This window comes from Ostrinia nubilalis, chromosome W, assembly GCF_963855985.1.
Source record: "Ostrinia nubilalis chromosome W, ilOstNubi1.1, whole genome shotgun sequence".
NCBI lineage: Eukaryota > Metazoa > Arthropoda > Insecta > Lepidoptera > Crambidae > Ostrinia > Ostrinia nubilalis.
This window is the reverse complement of record NC_087118.1, coordinates 8049431-8068089: the sequence shown is the minus strand read 5'-3', so window position 1 is coordinate 8068089 and position 18659 is coordinate 8049431.

Below are 18659 nucleotides of genomic sequence, written 5' to 3'. Positions count from 1 at the left end.
TACTGATCCTGAAAGTGCTTAATGAGCTCTTTCAAACGGTACCAATAATAAGTTACAGAATAAACTGGATCTATCTGAAAATTCAATGTTTCCAGCTTCCATACTAAATGTATGCCAGACACACAATATTAGAAGTGTAATTTTTTTAATTTAATAATAAATACTTAAAATAAACTCGTAAATTGTATTCTTATTTTAAATTATTATTGAAAAACATTGGTTTTAGGCTTTACTTGCTATAATATTGTCAAGAGATGAGTGTCATGACTGTGGTAGTACTAAATGTATGGAAGAAGGAAACATTGAATTTTTGGTTAGATCCAGTTTATTCTGTAACCTATTATTGATACCATTGGATAGAGCTTGTGAAGCACTTTTAGAATCAGTAATCAGTTTTACGATATCATATGTGGTTTTTAAAATAATGTGACTTTACCAAATGTATGGAAGCTGGAAACATTGAAGTTTCGGATAGATCCAGTTTATTCTGTAACCTATTATTAATACCGTTTGATAGAGCTCATGAAGCACTTTCAGGATCAATAACTAGTTTATTGATATCTTGTATAGTTTAGAAATAATCGAGTGAGATCACTTATCGTTTCCACCCTGTATATGATGTGCATTACGCATTACTGTGGCATTACCATGCAATGGGTTTGAACGATATCTAGTAAGTAATTTGATTTAATACGTCATAAATTGTAAACCGCTACGTTTGTACGGCGGAACCCTCGGTGTGCGAGTCCGACTCGCACTTGGCCGGTTTTTTAAACTACCAATTGATTCCGGGAGGTAAGTAAGGAATTTATTTGTATTTCAATAGTTCGTTTAACGTTGACAAATTGAAAGCCAACTGAATTATTAGGAATATCGAAGTGTTTTAAAGAGGTTTTAGGAATTATTGGATAATAGTGTCAACCACCCAACTACATAATTACTACGTCATACTACTTCCTTCTCGTGTATTTTTTTGCAAACCGTTACTATAATAATAACGTACTAAACATAACTACATAAATATACGTGGATAATGTTTATATCTGTTATTGTCTTTCTTCTATAGTATTAAAAGTTTTATTTTTCTATCATAACGAAATAAACGCAACACGTGACAAGACAACCCTAGCGCGACGGCCGAGCGCAGGTATGCCAAGCGAAGTGCATACATGAGTTTACCTTCTGTTATATTTTGTGCATTCGTCCAAGACAGTCTTGATAACGCGTACGTGAGCGGTGTGTATGTGTGCGTGGCTCGAGCGCGCTTAGTATGGAGTTTACCTTCTGTTATACATATTTTGTGCCACCGTTCTGTCCATTTCGTGGTCGGTGTTGTCACAAGTGTTGTGGTCCGTGTCGGAGTCCGACCCCTCGTTCTTCGCGGTTCTCGCGACGTTCCTTTTTGGCGGCATGATGTAAATCTCTCCCAAGCAAGTGTGTTCGAAGGCTTTCGCAGTTTGTAGGTACTTGTGCCGGTGATCGTGCCCCGCGAGTTGGGCGTCACTGTAATTTACTGTAAAGTTAGTTCTTTCGTACTCGGGGTCGTGAAATTATAGTCCAAGGCACGATTCAAAGGCACAGAAACGTATACAGTAGAACGCCGATTATCCGAATTAATTGGGACCGGGGTCGATTCGGATAATCGAAAATTCGGATAATCGGACATAGACTGATAATAAAGAAAACACGTGTTAAAAACGAACTGACACACATAGAATAAACTATATTAGCTGTGTTTAGAGTTCTACAATAACGCTCAGTTGAAAAATATTTAGACTCCTGTGAGTTCCAACTTGTTACAATACAACAAAACAAAAATTACTAGGTTTAAATTTTTTATATTTTGCTTAGAACCGATTCGGATAATTGGCGATTCGGTTAATCGGCGTTCGGATAATCGGCGTTCTACTGTATTGTCTTTTCCACAACGAAATACAACACAAACAATACTTGGAATCAGTAGTAAATGATTTAACAGCCAAAACATAAAAAGTTTGTTCGCGCGCGTCGCGGCCTTGGGCGGACTGGCGTTATGCACGAGTCTAGAAGTTTCGACGACGATCGTTGGCGAAGAGCGCCGACAGAGCGCGCGAGCCCCGCGTGTTTTTAAAATGAACGCCCGCCAAACTTGAGTGCGAGCATTAACCCTATCGCCGCGTTATACCGGTTATTATTCATAATTTTCAATTTATCACATTAACCGTAACATATATAGTAATATTCGATTTTTGGATTGATAAATTATGACAAAAGTTAGTAACAAGGTTGTTTGAAATACTCTTTTCACCGTTAAAAAAATGTAATAAACATGACACATGCATTAGCAGGTACTAAAGTGTAACAATGGATTTTTTCAGGGCCTCGCCTATCATTCCTGCAAATGAAGCAATATAAGCGTGCTTTGAAGCAGTTACAGAGATGTGAAGATGAGAAAAAGAAGTTGAAATGCAAATACGTAGCTGCCAAAAAACTTATGAAAACGACAGCATTTCAAATAATGTGCAAGAATTTGTCACCGTCAGCAAAACTATTTTGCCAAATGCAAGTTACCCAAAGCGGGAAAAAAAAGCAAGGAAGGCGTTTTACAGTTGACGAAAAAATTTTGGCATTATCTTTTTAATTTATAAACCTTCGCCAAAGGCATATCGACTATTAGGCACGAAGTGTATTATGCCGAGCAGAAAAACGCTGCAAAATTTACTGCGCAAAATTAATTTGAGACCTGGAATTAATGAAATTATTTTTGAAAATTTCTAAGATGCCTGAAAACCATAAATATTGCTCTCTGTTGTTTGACGAAATGGCGATTGGACCAGGTGTTTCCTTTAACAAAACAGAAGACAAATTATCTGGATTTGTTGACAATGGCACAAGCGCTGAAAAAGATTTTTGCGACCATGTGCTAGTTTTTATGGTGCGAGGTATAATTAAAAAAATATAAACAGTACTTGGCCTACTATTTTTGCAGTGGAAGCACGAAAACGTTAGTATTAAAAGAGCAAATTGAAAAATTAATAATTAAACTCCAAGGCCACAGTGTGTGACCAAGGCACTTCAAATAAAAAAACTCTCAGTAAAATTCATTTATTTCTGTAAGTAGGCTTTAAAAAAGCACTTTTACACGTCCCAATTTTAACCCTACCACTGCTTCAGGACAATAAATGGGCCAGTGCTGAGAAGAAGCAGCGCAAGAAACTCAGACACTATTGTCAGCCTCTTTTTCAAAGGTTTACAGGTTTTCAAAATACATAGTTATAAATATTTATGCGAGCTAGGCAGTTACGCATCCCAAACATTTTTATCTTTTAAATAATCATCGACTTTATAGTAGCCCTTTTTCATTAAGGTACTTTTAATATGTGCTTTGAATTTCTAGTTCTACAACAGTTTGTGGTAATTTATTAAATAATTTAATACATTTCCTAATTTGTGGTAATTTATTAAATAATTTAATACAAGGCCTAAGTTATTGTCCCAGAGCATACGTCGTAGCTCTGTCTTATGGGGTGAAAGAAGCGAGTCTCAAACAGGTCTATACAGAGAATTGTGTAGCAAAAGGCTTCGTGAAGTTGATTTTCCCCCTGAGTTTACGGAGTGTAGTCATGGCTCTTGTAATTTGGATGAACATAAACTTGTATTAGACAGAATGTACGATAATATTGTGCAAATAATGTGTAGCGCAGCCGTGGAGTCGGGCGGGGAACGCTCATATAAGTCTAATAAGCGAAAGCATTTGTGTGGTTGGAATAAGTTTGTTCGTGAAGCGCATGCGGAGGCCAGGCTTAAGTTCAAAGTTTGGGTATTACATAACCGACCTTCTTCTGGTATCTTTTATGAGCAGATGTACGAGTCCCGTAAAATTTTCAAAAGTCGTCTTAAATGGTGCCAAAATAACCAGGACCAATTAAAAATGGACATCTTGGCTAAACATAGATCAGCTAAAGACTTTGGGAAATTTTGGAAAGCAATGGGGAAACAGGAGGGTAGGCCTGGTCTCCCAGTAAATGTGGACGGTATTAATGATCCTACCGGTATAGCAAACATGTTTAGAGAACACTTTGGAGTGAAATCTCCGCTTGGCTCCTCGACTATGTCTAAAAATCTAATGCCAGACTGTTTGCGAGATGAACCACTTGTTTGTTTCACTGCTAGGGAAATTAGGCATGTATTAAAGAAGATGACTGGTGGAAAATCTCCTGGGCACGATGGACTTAGTGTTGAACACCTGAGACATGCTGGGGTGCACTTACCGAGAGTACTATCAATGTTTTTTACATTGTGTGTGAGTCATTCTCACTTACCGCTTGACCTGATGAAAACAATTGTTGTACCTATTGTAAAGAACAGGACAGGGGATGTCTCAAATAAGAGTAACTACCGCCCCATCTCACTAGCAACAACTACTAGGGCACTATTTAAGTTGTGAGCCTCGACAACATAACGTGTTGTTAGACGACATCTGATACTTTTAATGAAAAGTTTGACATTTTTGACTACAACTTTATTCAAAACTTTTTATCATTTGAGCACGTTTTGTATTATTAACATTGAATTGAAAATTATCTTGACTACAAAAACATGGAATTGACTTGCGGAAATTTTCGCGCAAAGATTTATTATGACTTTCGACGTGGTTAATCAATACAAAACTGAAGCGGTCAGCTAAATTTCACTTTTGGTGATAAAGATCTGTCCTTTACCATTGTAAAACGCTAGTTTAAGAAGTATAATATTGTATGTCATTGGCTAACCAGTGAACTTTGCGAAAGTCGTCCAAAATGACTAATACTGGCGGAAAACATTGATGTTGTCAAAAAAATGGAAGAGAAACCTCGTCATGTGCTATATCGTAGGATTGAGATTATCCTAGGCATTAATTCCACTAGCAGTAATAAAATATTGTATGACCATATTATGGTTAATACGTTTTTTTTTCGCTGGATGTCACAAAATTTTTCAAACGCTCAATAGGACGCTTGTGTCGTTTAGTCCTTGGAAATGTTTGATAAATACGTTTAAAAAGCTTTAAAAGCCGTTTTTAAAATTGTGACAGTTGACGAATTAAGGATCTATGCATAATGATCCTGAAAATAAACAGCTATCGACTATGGAGGTGTTTTAAGATGAACCAATTCCAACAAAAGTCCCATGCGCTCGGAACACTTTGAAACTTACGGTCGCCTATTTTTCCGAAATATCCGATTATATGACAGAAACGTCACTAGAGAAATTTAGAATGGTTAATTCTTAATAGTAAACAGCCACTTTTTTTTCAAAAGTCTTCAGTTTAATAAGGGAAACTGACCAGCATAGTCGAATCGCCATTCGTGACGAAAATGTGAGCTTTTACACGTCTCGTCAAACGACTGACAATTCGAACACTCAAAATATGAAATAAACAGGTCCAACGTTACAAAATTCTTGCTTGGAATCTAAACACTTCTTTTGGTACCCATATATTAAAATTAAATGCGTGAACAGCGATTTATGTAGCCAGAAGCAACTGTCGGTGCGGTCAAAAACCATGCTTTGGAGGTGCCTCAAGCTAAGTGGAAAAAATGCTATGAAAAGTGTTTTGGACACATTAAAAAGTACATAAATCATGAAAGACAATACCAATAAACGCAATCAATATCATTTTAATAATAAACTACTTTGTTTTCATAGTTAGGCTCACAACTTAAATAGTGTCCCACGTATTGCTAAAGTAATGGACGGCCTGCTCGACTCTTGCTTGCATAATAATTTAAATCTTCATGACGCCCAGTTCGGATTCCTTCCCGGACTATCCACCGAAAGCGCCATTGTGAGTGTCAAGCATGCCGTCCGGTATTACACGGACCGCAGAACACCGGTGTATGCCTGCTTCCTCGATCTCTCCAAGGCTTTTGATCTTGTATCTTATGATGTGCTTTGGAGAAAGCTGGATGACAGGGGTGTACCGGTTGAAGTCCTGAATATATTTAAATATTGGTATACGACTCAAACCAACTATGTGAGATGGGCAGACTCCCTTTCGGAGGCATACATGCTGGAGTGCGGGGTGAGACAGGGAGGGTTGACGTCTCCCAAGCTCTTCAACGTGTATGTTGACGACCTCATCGTGGAGCTGAGCAGCATGCGCGTCGGATGTCGGATAGATGGTATCAGTATTAATAACATTAGTTACGCTAACGACATGGTGCTGCTCAGCCCAACGGTGGGTGGTCTTCAAAATATGTTAAGTGTGTGTGAAAGATATGCAGCCGAGCATGGACTCACATACAATGTAAAAAAGACCGAGTACATGGTCTTTGAGGCCGCTGGAAATCGTCCAGATAGCGCAGTTAGCATTACCCTAAATGGCTTGAGCATTAAACGCGTATCTAAATTTAGATATTTAGGACACATGATTACCAGCGACCTCAAAGATGATGCTGATATTGAGAGGGAGCGAAGGGCGCTGGCGGTTCGTGGTAACATGCTGGCTCGCAGATTTTCCCGCTGTACAGAAGAAGTAAAGATTACGCTTTTTAAGGCATATTGCCAGAGTATGTACACGGGAAACCTGTGGGTAAGTCATACCAAAAGATCGCTAGAAACCCTTCGCATCCAATATAATAATATCTTTAGGATGATGTTGGGGCTGCCACGTTTCTGTAGTGCATCGGGGATGTTTGCGGAATACCAAACTGATGGCTTCAATGCTATCATCCGCAAAAAAACGGTATCCCTTATTAACAGGGTGCGAGGCAGTCGCAACAGCATACTCAAGACACTAGCGGACAGGTTAACATCTCCGCTATGGAAATGCTTCGTGCAGAGAGTGATCACGGGGACCTGCCCGCCTTGTTGATCTCAATTGATTATTATTTAATTTTAATTTGATTCTGATTTTCATTTAATTTTTAATTTCTGATTCTAATTTGATATTATTTATTTTGATTGTTTGATGCCCATTTTAATTTTAATTTAATTTTGTTTGAAATATTTTTACTAACCATTTATTGTTTAAGCACAAATTGTTACTAACCCATATGGATACTGTTTATCTGAAATAAATGATATTATTATTATTATTATTTCCCCATAAATGAATTCCCAATCTTATGCAGTCTGAAATTTGGAACGGCAAGTTTATTTTTGTTTCTTGTATTAAAGTTATGCAAATCGCTCTTTTTCGTGAATTGTTCTATATTTTTGCGAACATATAAAAGGTTTTCATAAATGAACTGTGAAGCTACTGTCAGTATGTTAATTTCCTTAAAAAAATATTTCAAGGAAAATCGGGGTCCAAGGTTATAAATGGCCCGCACTGCTCTCTTCTGCAGAACAAACACAGTTTCAATGTCCGCGGCTGAGCCCCACAACAATATGCCGTATGACATTATACTGTGAAAATAGCTAAAATATACTAGCCTTGCCGTTTCAATGTCAGTTAATTGCCTTATCTTTCTCACTGCAAAAGCAGCCGAACTGAGCCTTTTTGACAAAGTTTCAATATGAGGACCCCACTGAAGTTTAGCATCTAAAGTGATTCCCAAGAATGTTGTGGAATTTATGCTATTTAATGGTTCATTCTTCACCATTAATTGCGTGGAAACCTGCCTCACATTAGGTAAGCTAAATTTAATGCACTTAGTTTTATTTGCATTTAACAATAAGTTGTTAACAGTGAACCAATGTAGAACCTGTGAGAGTGTATCATTAATATCGTCAAAATTTACTTTACCTCTATCAACTTTGAAAATGAGAGATGTGTCATCAGTCAATAACACAATATCACACAGATCTTTTACAAAGTAAGGAAGGTCATTAATATAAATAAGAAATAGCAAAGGTCCTAATATTGATCCCTGCGGCACACCCATAGTAAGAGGTGCTCCAGAAGACTCAGTTCCGTGAGAGCGCACGCGACATGCGAAAATGCACTGCCTAAAAGAATCACACAACCTATTCCGATTACTATGGAAACCGCTGGGAATGGGTATCTCTGTTCAACAATTACGTCGAAACTAATAGATGTAGACTAATAAATTTACATTTGTTTTGTAGAATGGCTCAAATACTAATAATACAATGCAAATAAAACATACCTTAACGACCTGGTTTTTCTTGTGTTGGGAAATAACTGAAAAAGGTGTGAAAAAAATCATGTTTATTTCTAATTAAATCCATTCTTCAACCCACTCCCTTAATATGTATGAAACTTGTGTCTGTTTTCTACTTCTACTAAGGGCTGATTTTTCAATCGTCAGATAACTTTTAACTAAAGAATAACTTTGTCATTTTGACATATTTCCCATACTGTAACTGTCAATATGCCAAACTTATTCTTCAGTTAAAAGTTATCCGGCTATTGAAAAATCAGGCCTAAAAGATATTTTTGTTGGCTATCGCATGATATAAAATATTTGCTTATTAATGTTAAGTTACCCACGCTATCACTTGTTTTTGAAGGAAGAGGTGAAAACTTAAAATTAAAAACTTAAATCCTTGTAAATATGCGAGAAATGGGTCAAGCCCCAAATTTAAAGTATTTTCACCGATATAATTGTCCATAGATTACGCCCTTAAAGTAAAGTTTGATCACTACATGCCCGGACACACTGTATAATAAGTCACCTGCATATCAAGGCGTAAAATTAGTAGGTACCAAAATTAACGGCTCAACATGTTATGCCCGACTGATACCTAAAATGCGGGTGAAGATTATTGCACTCAGGTCTTCAGTTAATCTGTTGGAGCAGCACTTGGATTTATGGCAGGTAATGAATAAAATAATGTGTATGCCTACATTTTCATTTCATTTGTCGGCTGTTTGGTGTAGTGGTTCGAAACGGACTACCATTCCGGAGGTTGCGGGTTCGATTCTCTCACTGTACAAACATTTGTGAGCATAAACATATTTGTTTGCATTGGACTGGGTGTTTTCTATGTATATTATGTATTTAGGTATTTAAAATTAACTTAAAATTGGTATTTAAACAAAAAAAGTATATAAGTATGTTTATATCCGTTGTCTAGTACCCATAGTACAAGCTTTGCTTAGTTTAGGACTAGAAGCGCAGTGTAAAATGTCCAAGGATATTTATTATTATTTTACTTATTATTAGGTACTAGCGGCCGCCCGCGACTTCGTACGCGTGGATCCCGTTTTACCCCTTCATCTATCTTACGCGGTTTAGATTTTTTCATACAAATGATTTTTCCCGCTAACTCCCGTTCCCGTGGGAATTTTGCAATATCCTGTTGTAACTAAGCTTCAAATTTACTAAGGTACCTGCATGCCAAATTTCAAGCGTCTAACTTAAGCGGTTTAGATTTTTGATACAAAAGATTTACCCGCTAATTCCCGTTCCCGTAGGAATTTCGGGAATTACTTGTTGTAACTAAGCTTTAAGTTTACTAAGGTACCTACATGCCAAATTTCAAGCGTCTAACTTAAGCGGTTTAGATTTTTCATACTTTTTCCGCTAATTCCTGTTCCCGTGGGAATTCCTAAGTATACTATAACCTGCCCAGGAGTATGAAGAATAATTGTACCAAGTTTCGTTAAAATCCGTTGAGTAGTTTTTGTTTCTATAAGGAACATACAGACGGACAGACAAAAATTTTACTGATTGCATTTTTGGCATCAGTATCGATCACTAATCACCCCCTGATAGTTATTTTGAAAATATATTTCATGTACAGAATTGACCTCTCTGCAGATTTATTATACAGTGTGTCCGGGCATATAGTGATCAATCTTTAAAGGCGTAATCTATGGACAATTTTATCGATAAAAATACTTTTGGGGCCTGACCCATTTCTCGAAAAATTACATCGATTTAAGTTTTTAATTTTTAGTTTTCACCTCTTTCCTTAAAAACAAGTGAAAGCGTGAATAGCTTAACATTAATAAGCAAATATTTATATCATGTGATAGCCAATAAAATTATCTATTAGTAGAAGAAGAAAACAGATACAAGTTTCATACATTTTATGGGAGTAAGAATGGATTTAATTAGAAAAATACATTACTTTTTTCACTTCTTTTTCAGTTATTTTCCAACACAAGAAAAACCAGGTCGTTAAGGTATGTTTTATTTGCATTGTATTTTTGGTATTTGAGCTATTCTACAAAACGAATGTAAATTTATTAGTCTCCCCTCGATCGGGCCCACTAGAGTGAGCCCGCCGTAGGCTGGACTTTGGTCCAACACCGCGGTGGGCAACCCTCTAGTTGGGTTCGCCACTGATCGGGCGCCTTTTGCGCTCGATACGGCCCGATCGCGAACGTCGGTCTGCGACAGACGCGGACGAGCCTGGGCTTCGCTTCGCGAAGCCCACACTCGGCCTCGTCGGCACGCGCACCGACTATCGCCAAACGGCTAGAGTACCTTCTGTACTCGCCGCTCTGCCCGGTGAAGTTGGAAAAGCTCTTCAAGCTACCAGCGCGCGTCCCTTCAAAAAAAAAGGTGTGGCGACACCGACGATACGCCACTACAAACTGTGTACCAACAGATGGCGCTGTCACTACTACACTATGGCACACTCCGCCGCTCATACAAACCTGCATCGCGGTGACGGAGTTTTATATCCTGCCAAGTATATATAGACAAATCAAGATGGTGTAAATTGGACCTTGGTCCCCGAGCACAACACCCGCTCGGAAGGAAGCACTAACATCTAGCTTCCTTATTGTGGTTGAGCATCATATCCCACATTGGTGACCCCGACGTGATTGGAACGTGACCTTCCATCACCACCATCTTCGGCATCAGCCTCCGCCATCCTCACCATCTCCGCCACTCTGTCATCAGCTCCAGTCTTCAACAAGCCAGCATCCAGCCTTCAGGGACCATCGCAGATCGCAACCGACCTTCCTGGTTCCTCGGCAGCAAGCAACCGTCACTTCACTGGTCACGGGTACAGCTCTGGCCCAGCTCCACGCCCGACCATCGAAGACGCCTCCGCTCACTATCCCGACTCACCGCGGATAGAGCACCGCAACCTGCTTGTCTCGACTCACCGCAGACTTGAGCACACTGGCACTTGTAAGCTCATCACGCACAGACTGCTGAGCTCATCCTGACGTCATCCACCTCCGGTTCTTCCGGGGGGAGTGGTGTGGCGACACCGACGATACGCCACTACAAACTGTGTACCAACAGATGGCGCTGTCACTACTACCAGGCCTGGCTCACTCCGCGCGGTACATCCGATAATTACCTACAGCGAAGCGCCCCGCCGGCGGGTATTATATCAGTCGAGTGTCACGCGCGCGCCCGTCAGGACGCTGGCGTGCGTTGTAGTATGATTATAATTCTATGATCGAAGTATTATTTAAAAATGGACATAAAGAGAAGAAATATTGTGCGGCGTTCGGGTGTTTAAATTCGAAAAGAAATCTACCGGATTTATCTTTTTTTTTCGCTTCCCAAAGATGCTGAAAGGTATGTTGGCCATGTAGGTAATCAATAATTCTTAGGATAGTATAGGAACCTAACCTACTGTGACTACTGCTCAGAATGCGTTCGTTCGTTTCAGCCAAATGACGTCCACTGCTGGACAAAGGCCTCTCCCAAGGTTTTCCATAATATATTCATACTTACCTACTTACGTGCCTCATTACAAATAAGTAGATTAATTATTTTTTCACTAGACAGCAACCCTAACAGCGTAAGAAGAGTTCAGAGGCACGCGATAGAAAGAGACAAAACTTGTAGGTGAATAAAATTGTAGGTACGTAGTGCTGTGCGAGCTGAATTCCACTGTATCGCGTCGTAGCAAGACTCGCATTTATTTAAATCGTCTTGCGGAGTAATTCTTCTGTACCTGTACTATTACTTATTCTGTGCTACTACACTATGGCACACTCCGCCGCTCATACAAAACTGCATCGCGGTGACGGAGTTTTATATCCTGCCAAGTATATATAGACAAACCAAGATGGTGTAAATTGGACCTTGGTCCCCGAGCACAACACCCGTTTGGAAGGAAGCACTAACATCTAGCTTCCTTATTGTGGTTGAGCATCATATCCCACAAAGGTTTCATTTAGTTATTTAAATATTTTTGGTAGTGTTATTAGAATATTAAAAAGGTTTTATAAATGTCATTTTAATGAATACGTATTTAAAAAAATAATAATTGTCATAGTCGAACAACAATCGATATGAATCGATTCTTACCGATAAGATTCATTTTGGCAACACTGAAATGAGTGTTAAAGACAGGAAGTTGTAATTATCACATAAAGTACTATTTAAATTGGATTTTTGTAAAGGCAAATTGATACAAAGTTACACTAAGTGAATACTTTAAAAATTAATTAAAAATTTTTGGCAAATTCATATTTTCATTAGCAGCTTGTCCACGCCAGGCCAGAAATGAACATTGTCCTTTGGAAATAACACTTTTAATCTATCTCCAATTGCATAAAATAATATTTATTTTGAGATACTGTGTCCTAGGCCTAGGAACTCTTTATTGATTTTTAAGATTGATTATAATAATACAAACATTTAGCCAATGAATTTAAATCTATCTATACTTATATACAGTGTGTCCGGGCATGTAGTGATCAAACTTTAAGGGCGTAATTTATGCACAATTTTATCGATGAAAATACTTCAAATTTGGGGCCTGACCCATTTCTCGAAAAATTACATCGATTTAAGTTTTTAATTTTTAGTTTACACCTCTTCTTTAAAAAAAAACCGGCCAAGTGCGAGTCGGACTCGCACACCGAGGGTTCCGCCGTACAAACGTAGCGGTTTACAATTTATGACGTACTAGGGCACTATTTAAGTTGTGAGCCTCGACAACATAACGTGTTGTTAGACGACATCTGATACTTTTAATGAAAAGTTTGACATTTTTGACTACAACCTCATTCAAAACTTTTTATCATTTGATCACGTTTTGTATTATTAACATTGAATTGAAAATTATCTTTACTACAAAAACATGGAATTGACTTGCGGAAATTTTTGCGCGAAGATTTATTATGACTTTCGACGTGGTTAATCAATACAAAACTGAAGCGCTCAGCTAAACTTCACTTTTGGTGATTAAGATCTGTCCTTTACCATTGTAAAACGCTAGTTTAAGAAGTATAATATTGTATGTCATTGGCTCACCAGTGAACTTTGCGAAAGTCGTCCAAAATGACTAATAGTGGCGGAAAACATTGATGTTGTCAGAAACGTATTTTGTTTATGAAGGCTAGAGCTCAGGGCGAACAGAGACAATTAAATAAATCGAAATTTAAGAAATACAGTAAAATTTTAAAAAAATGTATATTTAAATCTAGGAGAATCAATAATACTAGGTACATAAAGGCATCCGGGAACAAGTGCAAGGCAACCTGGAACATTATTTCTTCGAACACAGGAACAAAAAGTCACAGGAATGACATCGACTGTTTGAATTACAAAAATAATTCATATGACTCACCACAGGAGATTTCAGATGTCTTTAATGACTTCTTCATTGACCTGGTTGGCACTAGAGCGTCGCATAATACATTAGACCATAAAATACCCAGTAATCCGTTTTCTATGTTCTTACGACCTACTGATGAAAATGAAGTATTTAGGCTAATAATGTCTCTGAGGAATAGTAAGACTAGTGGTCTTGATGATATCACGACTGAGATAGTTAAGTCGGTGGCTGACAGTCTATCCCGCCCGATTGCTCACTTAATCAATTTATCCTTTGTTCAGGGTAAATTTCCTGAACAGCTTAAATTGTCTATCGTCAAACCAATCTTTAAAAAGGGTGACCGCACAGATCCAAACAACTACAGACCGATAACAATTGTCCCCATTATTTCTAAAATTTTTGAGAAAGCTATGTGTCTTAGAGTAAACGAATTTCTGTCTAAACATAAAATATTACGGCCCGAACAATTTGGTTTCCGTAAGGGATACAATACCGAACTTGCTTGCTTTAATTTAATTAGGAGTTTAACGGAATCTATTAATGAAAAAAATCCCGTTATGTCTATTTTTTTGGACATGAGCAAAGCCTTCGATTTTGTGGATCACCTTAATCTACTGACAAAGCTGGAATCGGTCGGTATAAGAGGGACTACACTTGAATGGTTTAAAAGTTATTTACAAAACAGACAACAATGCACCGAAATAACAAAAATTTTAAAATCTGGAAAAAGCTACAATAAACAAATCTTTAGATCTAAATTTAGAAAAAACGAGTACGGTGTACCACAAGGGAGCAATCTAGGACCCTTGCTATTTTTGATCTACGTAAATGACTTACCTCTGGCTACAGCACAAAGATGTATCTTGTTTGCTGATGATACAACAATTATAGTCAGAGGTGAGGATACTGGCGAATATGGGATAAATGCAAACAGGGCCTTGGTGGATGTTATAGCATGGTTAAAGAAAAATAATCTGAATGTTAATTTATTAAAAACAAATTTTATCCAATTTCATTCATACAGAACACGACACAGAAATATAGACATAAATTACTTGGACGACAATATAACGGAAACAAATAGTGTAAAATTCTTGGGGCTACATATAGACAAATACTTGAATTGGAAGGGCCAAGTCGATTCTATTTGTAAGAGACTAAATCGTTTCGTGTATGCATTGAGACGACTCAGGAATACTGTGTCACTCGAAGCAGCAGTAACAGCCTACTATGGCTATGTTTCCTCAGTCTTGAACTATGGCCTGGTCCTGTGGGGCAATTCCGTAGATATTGAAAGGGTGTTAAAGCTCCAAAAAAAATGCATACGGGCTATGACCTATGCACTGCCTACGGACAGCTGCAGACCATTGTTTAGAACACTCAAAATTCTTCCGCTGACTTGTATGTATACAGGGTCCTTCTAAACTAGCTACATTCCTTTTAATGGGGGCATCTATACGGTACACTGAACAAGTTCACCAAATTTGAGTATGTGTTTTATAATGATTTTACAAAGTTACATTTTCTAACAAAAATAAAAATTCATTTCGTCTTACATAATGGAACATGCTGTATTTTTTACTCACACAACAAAGCTGTAGTGTATTCATTCTGCACAGGAACACGAGACACAACACACACAACGCTCACTACCACTGCACACTTTTTTGTTGTTTACACTCACGTCATAACAACTCACAGCAGTCGTCACAGCTGATAGCCGATTAGCTGATCGACTGATTGGGCGAGCTATCACTTTAATGTTACAGGCCTACTCTCATATCGTTGTCTATCCTTATTATCTTATGTTAATCACAGTAAAACGGACTCACGATACCATCGAAAAATCAACCAGCAAAGGCCATGATTTTTAAGGCGCGTCTTAGTAAATTTATTTGCATTTGTGCATCTGTGCGTCATAGTTCACTTCACGAGCACTACAAAACGCACCTTCACACAAGAAAGCTAATCAAAAACTGAATTAAATCAAAGCGCACGCGCCGACAAATGCCGACAAGCCGCACGCCTTTTGTTGACACAAAGACGCCGACGCCGCCAAAGCAAGAGCCGAAAAGTTGGCATAAGCGTACAGTCGACGACAAAAAAGAAACTTATTTGTTTATTATTTTATCTGCTTGCTTTCGATTTCAATTGATTCGAATCTAAATTATGGTGTTGTGTATTTCATGGTAAAATATCCTATAACAGATAATAATTAAAAATTAATCGAACTTATTGTTTTGTGAAGGTAATTCAATGGCCTAGTCAATTATTTAGAAACATTAAATTAGACTATTGAAGCAAATAAAACTCTTCAATTTGTTTGTATTGATATTCCATTTATCCTAAATCAAAGTCCATTCTTAAATTAATCGTTAATGTCATCATTTCTATTACAATGGAAAAGTAGATGAGGTAGGTAGGTACCTAATTAATTAGTTAAATAAAATTTCCGAATCATTTCCGTTCCAACTTGGTATTTATTTATGACCTATCTTATTATCCTGTGATTTAACAATAAACACAATTTTAATTTGAATAGTAAAAAAAAGTTTGTTGCATTTCTTAATTTTATTTTGGTGAGTGTACATTGCGCTAGCCGGCGGCCGGCGGCACGTGTCTAAAAGTTCGTTTGCTGCGCGCGGGCTAGTGTTGTACGATACGACACTCGAGTCTTGGAATCTTACTTATTAAAAGTTTGAAGAAAATAAAATAGCTATGAATTAAGACTGTGTGTTTATTATTTTATTGGACCGTTTTAACTTTTTGATTACGAAAATCGTCAGTCTTTAGATGGATACTTCTGATTCGATTATTTGCGTTTAATGCAATTTTATTGATATTACATTTGTATTGTGCGATTTATTTTATTTTCAATTAGGATATAACATACGGATGATGATATGAAATCACTCATTATTGCCTATTAGTATACACCAACTCAAGTTCATGTCATGATTCAGTCTAACTCAAAGAACTTAAAATACTCGAAAGGACTCGGAAGACTCAATTATTCCCTTATTCATGTGACTAACGAGTCCTAGTCTTAAAAATAAACTCAAGTCTCAAAATAAAGACTTTAAAGACTCGAGGTTCTTACAACACTAGCGCGGTCGGCTATTGGTGGCTATTGTGAGGGACGCTGTCTTTGATACCACCGACTCCGCCACGCATAAATAAGGATGTCAACTCCAAAATTCTTTCTAATCTTAATAATAATAAAACTATCATTATTTACTTTTATAATTTTTTTTTGTTTCTACGATGATTTTAATGATTATTATTTCAGTTTAAAATTGATAGTTGGGAACAATTATTTACTTATTTACTTCGGAATACTAAAGACTGCCGATAATCACAGGTAGATAATTCGATAGCGTTTAGTTTCTGCTATGATCGAGTCAATTACGAATCACATTTTTATTTAATTTGCTAAGGGGATATTAAGCGATTAAAATTAACATGAAAAATGTGCCTGCTTTATCATTGATTTCGGCAACTAACTTTTTTGCTTCGTTTCGTTGCTACGTTTGAAATAAAAGATTTTTACAAGCGCAAAAGTATTTTAACGAACTTTTGAATAAACATCATTCCATTAAGGCCACTAAATAAGTACTTACCACATAAGATTTTTTTATGTTACCAAAAATAAATAAACTTTAATTTTCTGCTTAATTTAATTCCTTAAATAACTAGTAGTAGCCCTAGAATAGCTTGTGTGGCGCCCGGTCCGTCGTCCGGCGGCACTCTTGTGTTCGCGGCCAGTGGCCCAACGGCAGCACAAGCGCAATGGCGGCCATTACGTAAGCTCGTGTGCGTGCGGATTTTTGTCAGTGTAGTAGTGAATCAGCTGAACAGGGTGTTGTATTGGGTTGATAAGAAATGAAGTTGTTTCCTTAATTATCTCGGAAACTAGCCTGAATTTTTGGCTCAAACTTTGGGAACGTATTCAGTGTGACGTATACATGCTCCCATTAAACGGAACGTAGCTGATTTAGAAGGACCCTATATACTGAAGGCGTGTTTAATGGTAAAATCACACCCAGAATACTTTCAAAAAGTAACAGAGGTCTCTGTCCGACCGCAAAGAGCGCAGTACGTAAATCTCCTGTACCAACCACCATGTCGTTACGATATTTACAAAAGAAATGCATATAACATGTGCATTAAACTATTTAATAATCTTCCTGACTATATTAAGCTGCTACATGGTAGGGAGTTCAAAATAGGGTTGACAAATTGGTTACATACAAATTGTTTTTATTCACTTAAGGAATATTATGACTGGAGGAATTATTCTGACTAAGCAAATTAGGTATATGTTATTTAAATTTTAATTAATAATAAATTGACTTGTGTAAAACATTTAGAAATTAGGTAGATGATATTTAAATTTTGATTAATAATAAATTGACTTATGTAAAACATTTGCATGCTGGTTCATATCTGGCGAATGTGTCCTGCTCCATTTCATTATGTAACATCTAATGTACCACATTCTGCAAATAAATAATAAAAAAAAAAAAAAAAGAAAAATGGAAGAGAAACCTCGTCATGTGATATATCGTAGGATTGAGATAATCCTAAGCATTAATTCCACTAGCAGTAATAAAATATTGTATGACCATATTATGGTTAATACGTTTTTTTCTTTACGGATGTCACAAAATTTTTCAAACGCTCTATAGGACGCTTGTGTCGTTTAGTCCTTGGAAATGTTTGATAAATATGTTTAAAAAGCTTTAAAGGCCGTTTTTAAAATTGTGACAGTTGACGAATTAAGGATCAATGCATAAATGATCCTGAAAATAAACAGCTATCGACTATGGAGGTGTTTTAAGATGAACCAATTCCAACAAAAGTCCCATGCGCTCGGAACACTTTGAAACTTACGGTCGCCTATTTTTCCGAAATATCCGATTATATGACAGAAACGTCACTAGAGAAATTTAGAATGGTTAATTCTTAATAGTAAACAGCCACTTTTTTTCCAAAAGTCTTCAGTTTAATAAGGGAAACTGACCAGCATAGTCGAATCGCCATTCGTGACGAAAATGTGAGCTTTTACACGTCTCGTCAAACAATTGACTATTTGAACACTCAAAATATGAAATTAACAGGTCCAACGCTACAAAATTCTTGCTTGGAATCTAAACATTTCTTTTGGTACCCATATTTTAAAATTAAATGCGTGAACAGAGATTTATGTAGCCAGAAGCAACTGTCGGTGCGGTCTAAAACCATGC